Source organism: Macaca fascicularis, chromosome 5 (assembly GCF_037993035.2).
Source record: "Macaca fascicularis isolate 582-1 chromosome 5, T2T-MFA8v1.1".
NCBI lineage: Eukaryota > Metazoa > Chordata > Mammalia > Primates > Cercopithecidae > Macaca > Macaca fascicularis.
In genome coordinates, this window is record NC_088379.1 from 15,293,309 (window position 1) to 15,316,058 (window position 22,750).

The following is a 22,750-nucleotide window of genomic DNA, read 5'->3' on the forward strand; positions in this document are numbered from 1 at the left end:
ATGCTTGCTCTCCCTTCTTCCCCCATGATTTTAAGCTCCTGAGGCCTCACCAGAAGCAGATACTGGTGGCATGCTTCCTGCACAGCCTGCAGAACTATGAACCAAATAAACCTCTTTTCTTTATAAATTACCCAGTCTCAGGTATTTCTTTAGAGCAACGCAATACAGATCAACACACTATCTCATTCCTCACTCAGCACAATGTGCAAAGTGCCCAGTGTGGCCTGTAACTATCTGTTCTAAGCCCCAACACCCACACCTTCCTCTTTCTAACTGGACACCAGTCCTGCTGGCCTCCCTTAACATCGAACAGCCTGTCTCTCGAGACGTTTGCACTGACTGCTCCCATGCCTGGGGGCAGAAGGGTCAGCCCCAGACACCCCCACAGCTCCCTCACTCCCCAGGCCTTTCTTGACTGCCTGCCACTCGCTGACCCGGCAGCTCAGCTTTCCTTTGGTGCACTCACACCTGTCATCACTTATATGCATTTGCCCAATTCTTTCCTGAATGCTAACCCATTAGAAGGTAAGCTCCATGGCAGCGGGAACTTGGGTCAGTTTGCTTCTGCTCTCCCCATGGTCTGGCACAGAGCCACCAGCCAATAATATTGTTGGGTCAATGGCTGAACAATACCTATCTTGAATGTTTATTGAAAAGCTTGAAGAATAGAATTTCTATACACACAGTACTAGTTGCAGTATGTGGTCAGTGAGTAGAAGCTTCCTCATTTCTTTCTATTGCATCCTCCCTTCCAGACTTACAATTAGAAGTTATTTCCAGGACATCAGTCATCCCTGGGCACCCAACTGACCACACTAAACCCTCTGCCCTTCCTGCCAGCACCTGGCTCTGTCCTTGACAGAGCTTGTTGTTTGCATTTCTCTGGTGTCAGCTTAGCTGTGTCCCTAGGGAAGGAGATGGTGGTGGTGGTGGTGGGCGGGGGCGGTGTGTGTGCAGTTACCATACAGTACATTGGGATGGTTGGGAAGCTGGTGCCTCTTAGATCGAGTCATTTCTCTGGTTCCTTTGGACCCTATGTGATCAGAACCCAGAGGTGGTCATCACACCCATGTGACACCAACTGCATGCCAGGGCATGTAATGATTCAGGACCATTGTGCAGGGACAGAAAAAACAAAGCCTTCCTTGCACCTTGACTAATAGGTTCTTCTCCACTGACCCCAGCACAAACAGACTGTGCTAGTCTGGATGTTGCTGGCAGTGTGAACTTGGGATCATGCGCAGAAGCGTACTTTCCTCCCCGAAAGCATGGCTTGAGATTCCTGGAGATAGCAAGGCTGTTTGTAGTAGAGAGTCCCAGATGACCATCTGAGAGGGGTTTCTCCTCCTTCTTTCTTTACTTACAACTCACATTGACTCAAATAATATATGGAGACATTTGCAAGCTTCTTTGGGAAGGCAGCATTGCAAACTGTCAAGAAGTCTGATACCTAGTTCAGGATGTTTAACCTGAGAGGCTCCTGGATCGCTAAAGGATTTGGATGTGGGCCCTGAACTTGTATGCAAAGCGTGGGTCTATCATGAATATTTGCAGAAAGAGGGTCCGCTGCTTTTCTCAGATTCTGAGAACCAACCTGTGAAAACGTCCGGTCTAGACAGGAGAAGTGACTTACCTGACTCACAGCGTCACTGGCCATCCAGCCTCCACCTCCACATCTGCTGCTATCCACAACCTGCATCTGCGAGGTCATTGGCACTGTTTAGAACAAATGATGAACAATTCAATAACAGCAAAGCCAAGGACTATGAAAACCAAAAGCTCAGGGAAAAGAAAATACATCAACACATTAACCATGATTGCCTCTATGAGCGGTTGGGCAAAAATCTTTTTCTTTTTTCTTCTCTTTTTAATTTTTGTGTATTTTCAAGATTTTCTATGAAAAAGCATTTAAATTTAATTATTATCAAGAGGAAAACTTTAAGAAAAACAAATAACTGTAAATATATAAATGTAGCCCTTCTTTATACAGTTTTTTAGGTTTTTTAAAAGCGTTGCTGTTATTCAAAGTTTACAGTTTAGATATTTTGGGAACCTGCTTTTCTGGGGAAAAAAAGCATGAAAGTTTTAGAATGCATTCATTTTCACTCCTTTAGCATTTAGTTGAAGAAGGAGTTAGTGTACATGCTTTAAAGGATAATTTTCATGCTCTGATATGTTCTATTAAAGGGCAAGCTGCATTCATTGGAAAGATGCGTTTTTATGGTTAGTTTTGATATGGCAAAGATTTTGGTTCACTTAACTATTGTAAAGTTTTACTTCTTTAGGGACCAAGCTAAATTCAGGGAGCTACATTTGCCCTAAGATACCACTCCAGGGTAGCCCTCTATTTTTCTACACTTTAGCTTTAATGGAGTTTTTCAAATATGAATTCTAAACTGTTACTTCAGCTGATGAACTCAAAGTGACAGCTATTAAACTCAATATTTATAAGATTTCCTAGAATAAATTTAATCGTCATATGAATACTTGCAGTCAGCTGTCACTGTTGCTATAAATACCTCTCTTGCCTTCTCGAGTCCCAAGTGTGCCAACACTAGCTCTGGCCTCAAGAGAAGAAGTTAACTAGGTATCACCAGTTTATGTGACCTCACCGTGGTCAATTGTTTTGATTCATCTGGGGCAGGTCTTTGTGTAGTTTAGGCTCTTTCCACACGAAAAGACTATATAAAAGTATTCTCATCCTCATGGAGAAAGGACACATGGCTTTTACCTTTAGGCATGTAGAAATATGCTTCCAAATCTATGCCTGATGTGTAGCTACGCTGTCTACTGGAATCCCATCCTGAATTTATAGTGATAAAAATAATTTAAATGAGTATAAGTCATCTTGTCTTTAAATATATAAATCTGACTTCAAACCCTGGTTCTGTCTCTCAGTAGCCGTGTAACCCTGGGCAGCTCACATAACTTCTCTGACCATCCTCTACAAAACAGGGATAGTAATACACTTCAGTAAGATTGCCAGGAGGGTTTTTGGAAATAAAGTATGTTATGGCATTATTACCCCAGTGTGTAGCATGCAGCCCACATTCAAATTCACTTCATTTTCCCCACCTAATTCTCAGAGAATAATGTCAATTTTATTCAGTTAAGCAAACATTAATTGGGCATTTGTTATGTGCAAATCACTAGAGATACCGGCACTTCATTCATGTCTTTAAGAATCCCAGCCGGGTGCTGTGGCTTGCACCTGTAATCCCAGGGAGGCTGAGGTGGGAGACTCATTTGAGGCCAGGAGTTCAAGACAAGCCTGAGCAACATATGGAGACCTTGACTCTATTAAAAATTAAGAAAAAACTTAGACAGGCTTGTGCCTGTAGTCCCAGCTACTCAGGAGGCTGAGTAGGGATGATGCTGGAGCTCATAATTTGACTGCAGTGAGCTATGATCATGCCACTGTAATCCAGCCTGGCTGACAGAGTGACAGAGTCAGACCCTGTCTCAAAAAAAGAAAACAAAAACAGAAACAAACAAACAAACCAACCAAAAAAACCTCCCTATCTTCCAGGGAGGATACAGCCTTTGTCCTTTCATAGGTCTTAATTATGTCAGATTGTAAAAATGCCTTAATCAAAGTATCAGGAAAAGGTTCTGGGATCCAAGGAAAAGGAATATTAGTTTCACCTGGTATGACTTTACCAAAAAGGTTACAGAGCCTCCAGTGAGCCCTTGAAGGATGAGTAAGTTCTGGCCTTAGAGAGGAGCAAGATTTTGGAAAGCTGAGAATGAAGAGGGAACAGTAAGAGGCAACAGCAAGAGCACAGGCAAGGAAGAATAAATGTATGGGTGGAGTCGAAGAACCCTTTGAAGGGACAGATCTTGGGAGAAATGACCAAGTAACAGAAAGATAGGGGGACAGATAGGAGAAACGGCCAGGTGGAAAGAGCCATGGCTCCTCACCATTGCCTCTGGCATCTTCCCACCTCTTGAAGCAAAAGTCTTAGAACTGTAGTAGAAGCTAAGTTGACACCTGTTGTCTTCATTCACTCAACAAATATGGATTGAAACTTCTATGTGATAGGTCCTATTTGAGGTGCTTGGAAGTCAACAGTGGTCAAGACACAGTTCCTGTCTTCATGGTGCTTACACTCTACTGTGGCAAACAGACAATAATGAGAGAAAAAACAAATAAACATACTGCAGAATATAATTGTAGGAAATCAGTGTTGCGTAGTAAGAGAATGTGTAAGGGATAGATAAGAGTTGTTCTTTTCCATGGGGTGGTCAGAGACCTCTCTGTCAGATATTTGAGAGGACTTGAGTAAAGTGGATAACCGAGGGAAGCAAGTTCCAGGCAAAGTACAGTGCAAAGTCTGGGGAAAAGGGGCCAGCTTCGTGTGTTCAGGGAACAGCAAAGAAGCCTGGATGGGTCCAGTGCAGGGCTAGGAAATGAGATCAAAAGAGATATGGAAGAGCACCAATAAGGTTTCCCAACCCCAAGTTCTGTAACCCACTCTCTGCTCCTGCTCTGATCCTTGGAGTCTGGAGTTTAAACCTAGGCTTTCTGGGACAGATTCTCTTGGCTCCCTGCTGGCTCCCTCTGTCCTTCCAAACACGCCTGACCCTTGGCACACAATCCTTGACACGAGTCTTTGGGCAGAAAACCCACTGAGAAGGGCTTCAGTCACTGGGGTGGCTCTGCCTCCCTCAATGGCATCCTGATCAAATGCTCCCCTTGATTCTCCAAGGTTGGCAGCAGCCAGGGAGATTCTCCAACATGGGAGGGCCATGGAAGTCTTGCCACTGAGGCCCCCCTTTCCCTTGGGACCTCGCTAGTGTCATCGTATCCCTGGCATGGCGAGGCTTGCTTGTTCTTTAAACTCTGATCTATGCCTGAACACCTGATCTATTTCCTCAATTTGCCCTAACCCAAATGAGATCAAACCTGATTGTTTAGCAAGATTTTAGAGAAGACCTAAACATAAACAGAGTAACTGACAACTGCCCACTGCTGTGCATGGCTGCTCTCAGAACCCTCAAGGCTGCCCACAGCCGTCCCTTGACTGGCTCAGCCTCCTCCAGGGCAGTGGCCACCACCTCCAACATCCCCATCACCTGGCACCCCTCCTCCCTATGTCTGGGAACTTCTGGGGTCCAGATCCAGGAGAAAGGAACTCACAGAGAAGAAAGCAGCAACTTCTGCCAGCCTAAGGCCCACCTCCAAGCTACTTCCTGTCCCAGCATCCTCCCCTTCCTGCCTGATTGACATTGGGAACAGCCACTCTCTGGGCAGACACTGCCCAGCACCCTGGAAGCTTGGAACTCCCCTCAGTCCCATCAGAGCATCAGAGCAGTGTCCTCTCAGGGTCATTCCTGAGATCACAGATATTCCCGCAGAAGGGTTTGTCACGGCCCCATTTGGTGCACGTGGATTTGGTCTGTCCCTGCCCTGAGCTGCTTAGGGTAGGAACTTCCACCTGGTCTGGCCCCTCAAAGATCTGCTCAGCTCACCAGCACCACACAGCACTGGGAGTCAGGAGCCTGGCAAGGCAGCCTTCCTGCTCACACTCTGCCAGGACAGATGCTGCATCTTTGGGAGGCAGCTTGGGGGCAGAGTGGGCTCAAAGAGGGTTTCTTGAAGACCCGTTTGACTCAGGGTGGGGACATGGTTCCTTTTATCCATCGGGATCTGGCTGAGGAACTGTGACCCTATTTACAAGACAGATACTAAAGTCAGTGGTGCAGAGTAGTTGTGCAAATTCAAGTGGGATATGAAGGGAATGGAGCCTGAATGAGCTGCCAGGAGAACAGAGACAGAGAGAGGTCATACCGCATTACACAGCTGTACACACCAACATTGACTATATGTAAACTTGGTAAAGAAGATACAAGAGCAAACTTTAATCCAGACATAGAGGCTGTGATTAATTCTGATATTCAAGATGAAGGGCCATTGCTGAGGAATGGAAGTGGGGGCTTGAAATGCAGATTGACTGACTCTGGGCCTGGGAGTTTGGCTACCACAACAGACTACTTATGAAGTGAAGAGGTCTGAAGCATGAGGAAGAGAAAACAGAGTCTGGAAGAATTCACCCAGCCGGAGTGTCCTATGACATTTTATGCTGAGTTGGGACCACTATGACATTTTGAGTTTATGGCATGTGTCCCTCATAGAGTGTACAGTGGAATCATCTGCAGTAGGGTAGGGAATCACCCAGCAAAAATCCTATGTGAGTTGCTTCTATAACCCAGGCAAGATGAGGACAAAAACATGTCCCCGAAAGGAAGCTTCTCTTTTCCTCCAGGAGAGTGGCATTTATGAATGCTTACCCATCCCTGATTTTCTGTCATCATTGCAGCTACCCTGTTATGGGCTCAATGGGGTCCCCCAAAAAACTCATACATTGAAGTCCCACTCCCCAGTACCACAGAATGTGACCTTATTTGGAGACAGGGTGTTTATAGAGGTAATTTGTTTAGTGAAAATGAACTCATTATGGTGAACCCTAATCCATTATGGCTAGTGTCTTTTTAAAAAGGGAAAATTTGGACACAGAGACAGACATGCAAAGAAGGAAGACGGTGTGAAGAGACACAGGGAGGAGGCCACCTACGAGCCAAGGAGAGAGGCCTGGGACACATCCTCCCTCAGAGCCCTCAAGAGGAACTGTTGCCAACTAATCACTCCTTAGTTCAGCTAGGTCCAATTTATTGACCTGCAACCAAGAAGAATAAGGCACGTGGCCACCAGAGAGTGAGTAGAGCAGAGCAGGGTTTTATTAAGCAACAGAAAATATCTCAGCAATGAGAGGGGATCCAAGGAGAATTAACAAAAATAGGGATGAGTTCCAGGTCTTTATGTGGCAAAGACAAGGAAGTCTTCTGTGGGATCTGCCCACGTGGGAGGGGTAAAGTTCCCCCTTGGGGGTGTTGCATCTGTGCATGCCAAGATGAGGACATATTTACTGTCCTAAGCAAAAGTACAGCAGGGGAGGGGGGAGGAGGAGGGTTAAAACACAATGCTAATGGCATGTTAATGACATTATAATGAGCTGGGTTAAGTTAAGGACATTTAGGTTGATTCATTGTGCCTGCACCTAGGTCGGCACAGTCCCTTCCGAGCAACATCCTGGCATTAGAGGAAATTCTTAACCACATTTCTTTCCACTAGCAACAGAGGTAGTGCAGGTGCTGTCCCACAGGTATTTTTCCACTCTCGAGACTCTCCCTCTTTATCTGGCTAAGCAGCCTCTAACTGTCTTCTCTCTCAGAACCAACCCCGCAACACCTTGATCTCAGACTTCTGGGACAATACATATCTGCTGTTTAAGCCACTTGTTCTGTGGTACTTTGTTACAGCAGCCCTCACAAACTAATCCACATCCCATGAGACAGGAGTTACTACCTGTTTTGCGGACGAGGAAACTGAGGCTCAGAGAGGTTGGATGTTCGCCTCAAAGGCCCTCACATCCAGTAAGAGGCAGGGATTTTGGCTTCCAAGACATTTTCCACTGCACTGAGCTGCTCCTCTCGAGGCAGTGAGAGGTTTGGGGTCTCTGGGGTTCTCCCACACCTGGCACAGGCTGCACTCTCATGCTGTAAACAGAAGGCTCTGTAATTGTGATTATTCTCCACTCTTCTGTGGTTAGGTAGCCATGCTGCCAATTATCTCCCCGGTGCTTACATGGGACAGAAAACCTGCTTCTCTGAGGGGGTGCCCGGATCCCATTCCTGGCAGTGAAGAGGACGAAAGGCCCAGCAGTGTTTCCTTGTTTACACTGCAAAGCTGAAGAAAGCCTTGGTTGTGAGGCACCAGCTCTTTCAACCCGAGGAGCCCTTCACCCACCTCAGTCTCTCACACCTCTGGGAGCCAGAGGCTGGGCTTTTATTTCCCCCTTTCACAGACAATGAAACCCAAGCTCAAGGAAGCAGAAAAACTCACCTGAGGTCACCCAGTAACTATACTGGCAGAGCTGAGTATTTGTTTAGTGAAAATGAACTCATTATGGTGAACCCTAATCCATTATGGCTAGTGTCTTTTTAAAAAGGGAACATTTGGACACAGAGACAGACATTCAAAGAAGGAAGACAGTGTGAAGAGACACAGGGAGAAGGCCACCTACGAGCCAAGGAGAGAGGCCTGGGACACATCCTCCCTCCTTAGTTCAGCTAGGTCCAAGTTATTGACCCGCAACCAAGAAGAATAAGGCACGTGGCCACCAGAGAGTGAGTAGAGCAAAACAGAGTTTTATTAAGCAACAGAAAATATCTCAGCAATTGGAGGGGATACAAGAGAGTTAACAAAAATGGGAATGAGTTCCCGGTCTTTATGTGGCAAAGACAAGGAAGTCTTCCGTGGGATCTGTCCAACACAACCTTTTGTTGTCTCTCCATAGTAACAAGTAACCATTGTTAGTAATACTAATTGGTAATTACTAATTAGTAGAAACTAAGTTGACACCTGTTGTCTTCATTCACTCAACAAATATTGATCAAAACTTCTATGTGACAGGTCCTATTTGTAATACTAATTAGTAATTAGTCTTAGTAATTAGTATTACAAATGGAATCATTCAACACCCCCTTCTTAACAGCATGCAGAGCATCAGGCTGAGAAGGGCTGGATAGGGGTTTCTGTTTTTGATATATTTTAACCACTGTTGAGACCATTTCGTGTGCGATAAAGTTACACATTTTGTGGTAGAAAACCTGGAAATGGAGAAAAGTCCAAAGAAGAAACTTAAAATGATGAATTTTCGCTCCCTCATTATTTTATTTATAGACAGATAGAGCATATTAACTATGCTAATACTTCAGAGACACGCCTTCCATTTTCCCCCTTGTGCAAAGGTAGATGGGCAAATAGGCTGCTGTGTGCCCTGCTGTGTGCCCTGGTTTCTTAAACGCTCTGTATCTCAATCCCTCACCTGTAAAACGAAGATGTGAATTGTACCCACTTCATAGGTTTATTGGGGGGATAGAATGGGTGAAAATGGTGTGAGCCACAGAGCAGGTGCTCAGTCAGCCCAGCACACATCAGTTATCATGTTTTTCTGTGCAACTCAATGACACGAGGCTTGTTATATGTCCAGAGAAAGAAACTGAGGAGTCAGGAAGGTGTCAAGTAACTTGCCAAATGACAAAAGGAAGCAAAAATTCTTTTCTGAGTACCTCTATGTGCTAGGTCATCACTGTTGGCCCATTTACCAGAGAGGGAAATTGAGGCACTGAGAGGTTGAGCGTGCCCCAAGTCACTCAGCTGTTTCAGGGCAGAGTTGATTGATATGGCAGGCTTTGTGTGTTCCTCCATCCCACCCCACTGCCTTTTCTTGTGTGGAAATGCCCCTTGTCTGGGACTAAGAGTCACCCGGCCAGGGCCCCTCACCTCTGGGTGGTTCCAAGCATCTGCTTCTGCCTCCCTGCATGCCCAAGGTTGCTGTTTACCTCTTCTCTGGCTTCTTGCTGTGGTCATCTCCCGGCTATAACTGCAGGCACTCTTGCAGTGCTTCCAAGCAGAGGCAGGGGCCAGCGCTGTGGAAACCGGTGTGTTGGTCCCTGAGTTTCTGTTCTCAGAGTGTCTCAGGCACTGCTCTGAAGCTTCACAGGGCCCTCAGGTGATCCCAGGCCAAGAGACACTGTCAGTGTCAGATACTGAGCCTGCCCTTCCAGAAACCTCTCATGTAAGCCTCCCAACTCTGCCCTGGGAGAAAGGTTAGGCCCTCAGAAATACAGGAAAAAAGGCTCGAGGCCTTGTTAAGCAAGGAAGACACTGTCTATCTCAGGTCTGACTTCTCATCCACAGATGCCAAGGGCTCAGGGTGGCTGGTATTTGGTCCTGTAACCAAAACAATGTGATCAGCCTGGAGGGCATTCCCTGAGATTCCACAGGAGGGCCAGGAGACTGCAGCATTTTCCCAGGATGCTAATTAAAAACACTATGAGACCAATACAGCATCATAAATAATTCAACTTGAAGAGCCCCACCCAGGGTCCATGCTGTTGCTCAGATCCCTCCAGAGCATGCTGGTTCTTGCAGTTCTTCATCTTTCTAAAGAGCTTTTAGAGATGAGGGCTCTTCCTGGTAGGCAGCTGCTCCCAGTCCCGGGGAACCCCAGGACTAGAGGCCCACATAGCTGCCTGGGACCCGGCATCCTCAGGGACACGGGAACGTTCACTGACTAAGCCCACCCTCGTGGCACCGCCAGGCTGGTCTGTAGCTTGTCAAGTGGGAGTTGAGTCTGGAAGCAAAATTCCTTCTCCTCGATGAAATTTCACAGCATTCACTTGGCATGATATTGAGCAGGTCACCTGCTTTTTGAGCTCCCAGCAGGTCCACAGGTAAATCCTGTTGTCATCTCCTCTCTTCTGGGACTCAGCTGGCGTTGCTGGTGGGCTGCAGGCTCTGTTACCCCCATCAGCTGAAACTGTTAAGTGGCCATTGCATCCCCCTGAGATCATGGTTTTGAGAGTTAGTGGAGACAGGTGTCAAGAAAGACCTTAGTACTGTTTGTTCTGCATTCTCTAGCGTCATCATCTTCACCTTTGTCCAAGGTAAACATTTATTGAGTACCATTCTGCTCAATAAGCTGAGCCTTTTATAAGCAAAATAGCATTTATCCTCCCCCACACTCATGAGGTATATGCTGTCATGATCCCCATCTCACAGAGACACACTGGGGTTCACAGAGCTTCCATGCACTGCCCAAGGTCACACCTGGTTAGTTAGTAGTGGGCCACGGGTTAAGATCAGGCAGGTTGACTCCAAAGCCGACAGTCCTGACAAAGGCTGCTAGGATCTACCAGTCATGGGATGGTCTGTAGGATTAATAATCTGGGGTAGGAAGAAGAAGATATATATAGACTGTGAGGATGAGACAGGATGTTTAGTTCCAAAGCAAAAAACTTATCAACTAAAAAGAAGAATGTGAAGGAGGAATGGCAGATAACAGTAGCACCTGAGGGTAGACTGACAGCAGGCTCAGCTTCCCAGTGTGAGAGCTTCTTAACTGTAGACAGGTCAAGAGTATATCAAGTACTCGATGTACTCGCCTGGGCCCCTCTTCTGCCTCATCCTCTCCCCAAACCAGACACAAGGTAGATCTCTGGTATCTATAAATTTAACAATCCATGTATTAACCTGCCATTTTTCTGAGCTAAGAATTTGAATGACAAACAATGATGGGGAAAATCAGCCTCCCAATCAAAAGAGTTTCACGTCATATAACCTAAAAGTTAAACAGTAAACAAATACTGACTCCTTTCCTTTTCAGATGCTTGCCTAAACCTTTCTTTCCCTTGTTTATTGTTTATCTCTCTTTATTTTCAAGACGTAAGTTTACATCTCTTTTCCAATGTATATTTTATCTTGTTTACTATTCTTCCATCTGTTTTCAATGTATATATTTACAATGCTTGTCAAATGTGCATTGCATGTTTATTTACTTAGTAAGCACCAGGATCTGCCTCCAGATGTATCTCAAAACACAAAACAAGAAACTTTCTGGAAAGGTGTATGTGTAGGGTGGGTGGAATCTTGGGTTTCACTCATGTATAAAACAGAACCTGGCCGGGCGCGGTGGCTCAAGCCTGTAATCCCAGCACTTTGGGAGGCCGAGGCGGGCGGATCACAAGGTCAGGAGATCGAGACCACAGTGAAACCCCGTCTCTACTAAAAATACAAAAAATTAGCCGGGCGCGGTGGCGGGCGCCTGTAGTCCCAGCTACTCAGGAGGCTGAGACAGGAGAATGGCGGGAACCCGGGAGGCGGAGCTTGCAGTGAGCCGAGATCGCGCCACTGCACTCCAGCCTGGGCAACAGCGTGAGACTCCGTCTCAAAAAAAAAAAAAAAAAAAAAAAAAAACCAGAACCTATAAACCTGAGAGGAAGCAGTCACTTGCCTTCTGGCTGCTGGATAAAAAGCCCGCACTTCTTCCAGCATGCACAATTTCTGTGAGACAGCTAAAGTGTTATCTCAAACCATTTTATGTCAATGATTGTTCAACAATAACTCCGTGGGGTTATTGTGCCGCGTCATTGACAAGTGAGTGTGCTGAGCTGCCTGCCCAGCGCCCACATCTCGACTTAGGTGCTTATTCCTTAGCATACTTGCTGTCACTGATGTGAAATACACTTGGTGCATTTTAGACGGAATGTACATGCTGTAGTAGTATTCATGAATTTAGGAATTACAGATATCTCGGAAGCTATCCCTTGAGATGTCAGGTATCCACTAGGTGATGAGATAACCAGCACGTATAGAACTACTGTTCTGTGCCAAACTGATAAGGAAACCCTGTTGGTGTTATGGGTATGGCCTTGACAAGGGAGAAGATTTGGAGCTTCCACACCAGGTAGACCTGTGAAGCATGTGATGTTTCCTGTGGCGTCTGAGAGGAGTGAACCCCTGCCCACCCAATCCCTTTCCTAGGCCTTTCTGAGCCAACAAAAAAACTCACCTGAAACACCTTGAAACATCTCTGTTATTTGTGACCCATGACACTGGTGCTGGTCCAGGCCTCGAACTTTGAGTAGCTGTGGCTCAAACTAATTTTAGTGCATGCTTTATTACTTGCATCCAAAAGCATCCTATCCAATCAATGCTTTTGGTGGGCATGTGACAATGCATATTTTTACTTTATATTTACAAAGCTCTGATACAAACATTAGTTCACTTGATCCTCACAACAGAACTAGGAGGTAGCTTACTTTGCAGAAGAGCAAACTAAGACTTAAAGAATTGCATTTGTCAGAACACTTCTTCTTGCAAGTGACACATAACTAACTCCAAAGAAATTTAAACACAAAAGAGAAGATGACTTAGGTATCTAGAAAGAATAGGGGCAAGCCTCTGGCACAGCTGCATCCAGTGACTCAAGTCATTTTTCTAGGGCTTTGTTAATTTTATTCTTCCCTACTGCTGACCGGCTTTCTTCAAGAAGTAGAGAATCTGACCATTAGCAACCCAAGGCTCCTATCTTGTCCCATAGGACTCAGACTCCAGAAGAGGGTATTTTCACCTGCCCAGTGTCCATATACAAAACCCCGTGGACCACTTACAGAGGGTAAGAATGGATTGCACACAGTGAGAATGGTTTGGAAGGGCCCTTGATAGACAGGCATGAGATTATGTGGCTTACCTTAAGGTGGGAGAGGAGGAGGTTATAGAAAGCAGTTGGATGTGCATAAGTTGGGATATTTTCATGTAAATATATTTTAAAATCAAAAGAAAAATACTTTATCAGAATTCTTGTTGCAGGTTTTGATCCAGAAAATGGGATCCCCGTGGTTGTAGCACTTATTTGATCCTACAGCTTGTAAATGTACACTATTACCTCCTCCACCAGATTACAGGGACACCGACAACAGGAAACATTTCTTTCATGTATTCACTTACTCAACAAATATGTGTTGCCCTGCTGTGGGCCTGGCTCAGGGAATGTCACTGATAAGGCTGAGTCTGTTTTGATTAGATTTCATCTGAACAGCTGGCCTTTCTGTGTGTCAGGCGTCCTAGGAGAGGCAGCCTTGTGGCCGAAAGAACCATTTTGTCACACTCTCCTAAAATAGAAATGTATGTGATCACAGTTTTGTAAATTCACACACACACACACACACACACACACACACACACACACACACCAGTTAAAGAGTTTGACTGCAAATACCTAAAACAGACATTGAGAAGGAAACGGGAGAAAAGATGCTGAGAAGGTCACTAGCTGTGTCTGCCATGATATATATTTGTAATAAGATCTTTTGATATTAGACCTAATTTTTTTGAAACCTCAATACAGAGAAGTGGAAACACATTTGTATTTTTACATACAGGGAGATAAGGCGGACTTTATCTTTGGGCAAAGACTATACATTGATTTTGTTGCTGTGTTGTTGTTTTTGAGACAGGGTTTCATTCTGTCTCCCAGGCTGGAGTGCAGTGGCATGATCACAGCTCACTGCAGCCTCAATCTCCCAGGCTCAACCGATCCTTCCATCTCGGCCTCCTGAGTAGCTGGGACCACAGCTACTATCAGCGTGTTGTCTAGCCCAGCTAATGTTTTTAACTTTTTGTAGAAACACGGTCTTGCCATCTTGCCCAGGCTGATCTCAAACTTCTGGGCTCAAGTGATCCTCTTTTTTTTTTTGAGATGGAGTCTTGCTCTGTCGCCCAGGCTGGAGTGCAGTGGCCGGATCTCAGCTCACTGCAAGCTCCGCCTCCTGGGTTTATGCCATTCTCCTGCCTCAGCCTCCCAAGTAGCTGGGACTACAGGTGCCCGCCACCACGCCCGGCTAGCTTTTTGTATTTTTTAGTAGAGACGGGGTTTCACCATGTTAGCCAGGATGGTCTCGATCTCCTGACCTCGTGATCCACCCATCTCGGCCTCCCAAAGTGCTGGGATTACAGGCTTGAGCCACCGCGCCCGGCTTCAAGTGATTCTCTTGTCTCAGCCTCCCAAAGTACTGGGATTACAAGTGTGAGCCACCGTGCCCGGCTGACACATTGATTATGTGAAGACACTGTAAAAAGATTCCTATAATCCGACAAAAAGACCAGGACCTCTTCTGAACTGAAGAAATTCTGAAAGAAGTTTTGCTAACGACGGGCTGCAAAATGATACAGGTGAATGTGTTCATTGATGGCAGAGTTGCATTGCTTTGAGGATCAGGTTTGATCTGTCACTTTGGGGTCCAGGACTAAAACTACCTGAATCTGGCAAGGAGAAATGGAAAAAGACTGTCTTCTTGTTTGGAGACCAAGCAGGTCAGAAGTAGGTGTGGAGCTAAGCAGAGCCCATCTGAGAGGGATTGGTCCCTCAAGGCGGGACTCAGCCTCTGGATCTGGGAGTCATGTCCTGTTTGTTTGGACACATGTACTTTGTGTCCTGTGTAAGTGGTTTATTAATTTTTTCTAGTTTTTAATTACCTTCTGAGGATATTGCCTACAGGGATATTTTACTAACTCTTCCAGTCTTGAGTCAGCTGTGGTCTGGGGATGAGGGAGGCAGGATCCATGCATGGGAAAGCTGCTGCTGTGAAGTATGGAGAGAACATCTGCAGGGAGTGAGCAAGGCCTGGAGGGAGGTTGTTGTTGAGGTGACAAATAACATGAAAGACATATTCTGGAACATGTTGGTGTCCCTCTGGGACCCCTCGGAGAGACTCCGTTAAAACTCTGTATTTTCTCCTAATCAAGTAAAGGATCTGGGGCTTGGGCCTATACTGGTTGTTTTTTTGTTCTGTTTTGTCCTGTTTGTTTTGTTTTTGAGACAGAGTCTTGCTCTGTCACCCAGGCTGGAGTACAGTGGCACGATCTCAGCTCACTGCAACCTCCACCTCCCAGGTTCAAGCAATTCTCCTGCCTCAGCTTCTTGAGTAGCTGAGACTAAAGGTATGCACTACCATGCCCAGCTAAATTTTTTTGTATTTTTAGTAGAGATGGGGTTTCACATATTGGTCAGGCTGGTCTCGAACTCCTGACCTCAAATGATCTGACCACCTTGGCCTCCCAAAGTGCTGGGGTTATAGGCATGAACCACCATGCCTGGTCCACTGGTTGTTTAAGGGAAGGGTTTCTCATAGGTTAGAGAACTTGGGAATAGCCAGGCTATACTTGGGGTTCATAGAAGTTTGACTTTGGTCTCAGTGTTTTTCCAAATATACAGTTGGATTTAACCTTGACCTTTGGAAGGCTCAATAACCAAATGCCCACCTCAATGTCATATCTTGCACCTCTGAGCTATTATAAACATTCCTCTTATCCTTCTACTCCAGGGAAAGGCTGAAATTTGTGTGCATGCAATGAAAACTGAGATGCACTAGAAATTTAGGTGGTATCTTACCGTCTTGAAAGCCAGTGACTAGCTTTATCGCCACATTTCTAGATCCAAAATTTAAGGACACATTTGTCTCAAAGGATCATATAAAGTATCAAGTCCATGCAAAAGTATAGGAAATTTAAAACTGCAAGAGAGTACAACAATCTTAAGAGCACATTTTTTTTCCTTTTTCCTTTTTCTTTTTTTGGCGACAGAGTCTTGCTTTGTCGCCCAGGCTGGAGTGCAATGGTGCAATCTTGGCTCACTGCAACCTCTGACTCTCAGGTTCAAGCAATTCTTGTGCTTCAACCTCCTGAGTAACTGGGATTACAGAAGCTTGCCAGCACAGCTGGCTAATTTTTGTATTTTTATTAGAGATAGGGTTTCACCATGTTGGCCAGGCTGGTCTCAAACTCCTGATCTCCAGTGATCTGCCCGCCTCAGCCTCCCAAAGTGCTGGGATTACAGGCATGAGCCACCGCACCTGGCACTTTATAAAATACTCAGGAAGTATTTTCTTTCTTCCTTTCCAATCTGTATGCCTTTTCTTTCCTTTTCTTGTCCCATTGCTAGGCCTTCCAGTATGACATAGGAGTGAAGAGAAGGTGTCTTTGTCTTATTTTCAGTCTTAAAGAAAAACTGTTCAGTCTTTTACCATAGTATGCTGTTAGCTGTAGGATTTTTTTAAAGAAAATATTACCTTTACTGTGTTAAGGAAGTTCTTTTCTAATTCTAAATATTTGAGAATTGCCATCATGACGTGACTAGGTGGGTTTTCCTATTCAGTCTGCTAAAAATTACATCGATTGATTTTTAAATGTTGAACTAGCCTTGCATTTCTGTAACCATATATATATTTATGTATATATGGTTTTGATTTTGCCCGTATTTTGTTAAGGGTTTTTGCATCTATATTCATGGAGAGATATTTGGTCTGTAGTTGTTATGTCTTGTACTGTTTTTGTCTGGTTTTGGTAGTAGGGTAATATTGCCCTCTGAAAATGAGTTAGGGAAGCGTTTCCTCTGCTTCTATTTTCTGTAAGATATTGTGGAGAATTGGTATTTTTTTCTTCAAATGTTTTGCAGAATTCGCCACTGAAATTCTAGTGCTTTACTTTTCTTAAATTTTAATTATCCATTTGATTTTTTAGTAATTACAGGTCTATTGAGATTATCTATTTCTCCCTTATTAGTTCTTATAGTCTCTTTCAATGAATTAGTTTATTTTATCTAAGTTATCAAAGTTGTGTGGAAGTATCTTTTTCAAGTGCTCAAAACATTAGTTTATCAAATTGCTTCCATGAAATTGCATCAGCATCATGAACCAAATTCTCCTGTCAAGTAGGTGAGGAGACAGTAAGTCATGACCTTAGTTGCTTACTAAAAACGAAAGGAGTTTGAGGAAAGCTGATAATTCTTCGACAACATTACCATCAGCCACCCCTTACCATTTCCAGCAGAGCTGGCCAAACGGATCTTCCTCTATCAATAGCAGGAAGTGGGTATCTATCTGGTATTAACAAACATGCAAATTAGTGATTTAGGAATCACACAGTCCCTGATGATGAAGACACATGATTCCTACACTATAACTTCAAAATGTAACATTGAATACTAAGTTGTTTTAACAATAACAATTTTAAATTAATGTATTTTGGACAAAATATCAGATTTATTTTTTCATTGCATAACATCAGTCTATGATTATAATATTCACTTTTTGCCTTGACAGAGACAGACTTTACCATTTGCCAATTTGGAATCTGGTCAAATGCATATTTACCATGCACCTCTAGGATATACATGCATGGACACACACACACACTCCTCTTTATCTCAATGTCTCCAAGCCTCACCAGGCTGTATTTATAATCACATTGAGAATAATCCTTGTGTCTTGCAAGTAGTTCTTCTGTTTATATTCCAGGCCCTTTTCATCCCAAAGTGCATGTTGGTTGGGTCACAGTGGTTTTATAAACACAAGCTCACAGAGCATTTTCAGATCCCCAGTGCTCCTATGTGGTCCTCAAGTCTTGAATCTGACTTGTTTTGTCAAAATCCCACTTCTCTTCTGAATTCTCTTGGAGGGTTCCCACAGCACTCTTGGTAGCTGTGTAAATTCATTCATCTCTCAGTTCATAGAAAGACAAGAGAATCACAGTTGAAGCTTTTCTGCAATGCTTGGGACTCATTTCACACCTGTATCATTCAGAGCTTATAATTAGCTTTCTTGCATCTAACCAAACACTAAACAGTGGCTTAAACAAGATCGATGTTTATCTTTATCTTATGTAAATGGAGTCTGGAGGCGGACTTCTCATGGCAGAACGATGACTCCTTTTATAGCCATTGTGGCTTTGGCTTCTATTTTTTTGCTTCCTTACTCTGTTATATCCTCAAGGTCACTACCACATCCAAGAACGCTGTTGGGGCTTCACAATATCTGCACTGGGGGTCATGCTGCAGCCTGAATGTTAGTGTCCCCTCCAAACTATATGTTGAAATTCTAACTCCCAAGGTAATGAACCTCCTAAAGACTCCATTTCCTAATACCATTACCCTGGGGGTTAGAAGCCATCATGAATGGGATTAGTGCCCTGATTAGGTCATGGGGGCAGAGCTACCATAAATGGGATTAGTGCTCTGATAAGACAGACCCCAGGGAACTTGCTCACCCCTTCCACCATGTGAGACACAGCTAGAAAGCACCACATGATAGCAATATGGAAGCAGAAAAGAAGTTAAGACCAATTAAGATGGAAGGCTGATGGTCCCATAGGCAGAATCAGGAGGTCCATGGGTAGATAGATGTGGCCCTGCTGATGATACTAGGTGTGGACTTGCTGCGATATCCATGTGGTGCTGCCACAGCTGGTCAGAACAGCCACCTTAGAAGACTCAGCTGAAAAGTTCTGCTTGAAGGCACAAGAGAAAACTGGCATGTCTAGAGAGGAGAACAGACACAACAGAAAACTCTCCCTGGGGGTAAATCCAGGTTTGAAGGGCAGAGGGGAAGTATAGCAAATGGAACCAGTGAAGACGACAAAGAAACAGCAGCTGGAGAAATACAGGCAAAGCAGGGCAGTGCAGAATGGCCAAGATCCAGGGAGGAGGATGGCTGGAGGGAAAGGGAGAGAGAAATGGAGCGGAAGCACCGAGAGCTTGAAGTCAAATGGAGCAGACAACGGCAGAGCAGGCCAGTGGGTCTAGTGTTTAGAAAGCCATTGGCGCCCAAAGAGGGCATTGTTTTTTGAGGTATTACCAGTGGGACAGATGGTAGTGTCTTTAAGCCTAAGTCAAAATGAGTAATTAAAAAAATTTTTAAAAAGAGTCAGCTGTGAAAATAACTTTGAAGGTTACAGCCAGCCCTTGCATTTGCATGATGCTTGGTGCTTTCCCAGCAGGATAAGCTCCATGATTTGCAGGGTCCAATACAAAATCAAAATGTGGGTCCCTTACTGAAAAATTAAGTATTTCAAGACAGTAACAAAACATTATAATAAGAGCAGAGTCTTTCTGAGTCTGGGGCCCCATGCAACTGCATAGATTCCACACACCCATGAAACTCACCTGCTTCCAAGCAGTCAGTTTTCCTCTACTCTTTAATTTCAGAGATGAGTTCTGGAGATGGGAAAAATCCATATGAGTCATTTGGGATAAATATCTTTTCTCAGCATCGAAACACCCTTCTTACTTGGGGGTTAGAGGGATTTCCCATTATGTGAGAAGCATGCTCCCCTCTACCAGGCAAATCCTCTGCCAACCCCAAGCAACCAGGCTTAACTAATTAGGTGCTTCTTCCCAGGATTTTGAGTCTTGAGGGAGAAGTGCAAAGATGCACGATTATTAAAGATAATTTCCTGTGGCGGTGGCAGAATGGAGAGGCCAGGGCAGAGGTGAAGGTAGGGCAGGAACAGCAGTGAGTGTCCAGTGGAACCCAGGAGTACTGTCCCATCCCATATTTCCCTGGGACCTGCTTGGGCGTTCTCTGCTGCTCAGCCTTCCTTGACTGTTGCCCATTCTCCATATACAAGTTTATGCTGGGGAAAGGGTCCCTAAGACCACCCTTGGGCTTAGTCATTCACTAGAAGGATCACAGAATTCAGCAAAGCTGTCATGCTTACAGTTTTGATTATTACATTGAAAGGACACAGACAAAAATCAGCAACAAGAAGAGGCGTGCAAGGCAGGGTCCAGGCATGAGCCTCCAATTGCGCTCTCCCAGTGGCATATGTGAACAGCAATTACCTCTTTCAACAAAGATGTGTGGTAACACAAATGTTGGCAATGCTGATGTTTGGCAACACAAGTATTGCCAACCAGTGCAGCTCACCAGAGCCTTGGTGTCCAGAGTTTTTGCTGGAGGCCAGCCATGTAGACACAGCTGACAACCCACATGGCTGAGATTAGTATCCAGTCTCTCCAGAGGTTGAGCTGTGGCCCTAGGGCTTCACCATCAATCACGATTCTAGCATAGCCTATATGACATAGTCCAGGGCCCCCAAATAAACAAAGACACTCCAATTCGGCAAAACATTCCCAGGCTTAGGGTTTACCTCTCAGAAGTAGGGATCGAAGCCACACCTTTCTTTGGGCAAGATAAATCTTTCACTGCACACCAAGCCCTCTTCACCTGCTTTCTCATCCATTCCTCTGGGTTCTCCAAGCCCTTTCTTAGGAAGCCCCTCCAAAGAGTACCTGGATCCTCTCAATACCTCCTGAGGTGGGCAGAGCAGATACTGTGATCTGTATTTTTCCAATGATCCAACAGAGGCCCAGAGAGATCTAGGAACTTTCCTGAAGTCACAAAAGTTGATGTAGGGCTCACATGTTCTGAAACCTACCCCAATGTCCTTTTGATTCCACCCAGCTGTTGGGGATGTAATTGCTCTAACAGGCTAGCAGCTGTCCAGGAGGACTTGGAGTCACTAGAAAGGTCAGAAGACTGAGGTTGGCTGAACTTCATCTCAAATATTTGGGGATCTGAATTTTTTTAATTCCTCATAAGCCTGATGAAATTAACCCAGGGTTTGCCTTCCAACAGTATTTTGTGGATAAATAAGGCTTTCTGTAGGTTTTCACAAACATCCAATGTTAAGACATTTCACTATGTTAGGAAGCTGGCCAGACTTTCCAGGAAACATGGCAAAACCAAAGGGCATCCCTACATCCATGGAATGGAAAGTAAGTCTTTATAACCAATAGGTTATAATCCCTAAGCGATTATCCCCCACTGTGACCCAGAAGTAAAAGTCCTTTGTGGTGGGCAAGGCTTGTCTCCTAGCCAGGGGACAACTCACCCCAGCCCTACCACCAGCTGGTCCCATCTGCTGCTGGGAGCCCTGGGAAAGAGATGGTCACTAAGGTAACCACAAGTCACTGAGGGTTGGGCAGACACAGACACACAGCAGCTGCCACTGCTGGGCACACAGCCTGTGCCCTGCTCTGGAGAGACCCTGGGGGCCTTCTGCCAGCTGAGGCCTCAGACCTGGGGCACACAGGGCTGCCTAGAGAAAGGTGCTTTGAGAACCTTCTTGGTCTCCGTAGTGTTCCTGCAGATCACGGATCATGGAGACATCTCTTCCAACTGGGTAGACTGAGGCCAGGAGCAGGAACTGACACTTAATAGCAGAGCTCAGACTTCAACTCAGTGGTCCTGACACCAACTTGAGAGCTCCCCGCTTTAGAGGTGAACTCTTGATGCAGTGAGCTCTCCAGGATCCCAAAGAAAGCGGCTGAATACGGCTGCAAGGGATGATGCAGAAATACCTCATTCACTCATTCAGCAAACATTTACCAACTGAAATCAGTGTGTTGACAGGGAGAGGGCTGTGGCCCTTGTATTCAGAGGGTCTAGTAGGAATCCCTCCTTGCCTCTTCTGGCTTCTGGCAGCTTCAGGCAGCTCCAGACATCCTTGGTTTGTGGCTGTATGACTCCAAACAGCCTCTGTCTTCACATAGTCTTATCCTCTGTGTCTCCCCATATTCCCTTCTCTCAGGAGGACACTTGTCATTAGATTTAGGGCCCAGCTTAATCCAGAATAATCTCAACACAAGATCTTTCATTATATCTTCAAAGACCCTTTCCCGAAATACAGTCAGATGCACAGATTTTAATGGATGCATATTTTGGTAAGGGAGCACCATCCAACCCACTGCCCCCACCCTGTGTCAGTCTGTTTTAAACCCTGGGTGCTACAGGAAACACAGCAGACAGGGCCTGGTTCTCTGAAGTATATAATCCAATAAAGAAAAGACAATCTACAGATGGTCACCAACTTATGATGGTTCAATTTAGAATTTTTCACCCTTAAGAGGATCCAAAAGCAACATGCATTTAGTAGAAACAGTACTTCAAGTACCCATACAACCATTCTGTTTTCAGTTTCAGTACAGCATTCAATACATAACGTGAGATATCTTGATTACTAAATAAGCTTTGTGTTAGATGATAAGTGTTCTGAGCATATTTAACATAGGCTAGGCTAAGCTATGATATTTGGTGGGTTAGGTGTATTAAATGCATTTTCAGTTTACAATATTTTTAACTTATGATGGGTTTATAGGGATGTAACTATGGGCATCTGTATAATTTAATGTAGTTTCAGGTAATGATAACTGCTCAGAAGAACAGTTACGAAGGGCAGAGGAAGACTCTCTGGGCATGGAGTGGGTTCTCTTTTGGATGGAATGGTCACAAACGCTCTCTTAGAAGGGGTTTTGGATGGCTCAGGTCACTGGCACATGCACACATTTCCACCTATCCAAGTTCAGGGGCCTGGGAGACAACAGTACAGTATCGAGGAAAGAGCAGACACTTGGTAGCTTGTCTTTCACTGGGCTTGCATTGGAGGGGCACGACGTTTCCTGCAGTCCTTGTAGCTGAAGCTGAAAATGCATTTAATATACATAACACACCAGATACCATAGCTTAGCCTCGCCTACCTTAATTACACTCAGAACACTTACATTAGCCC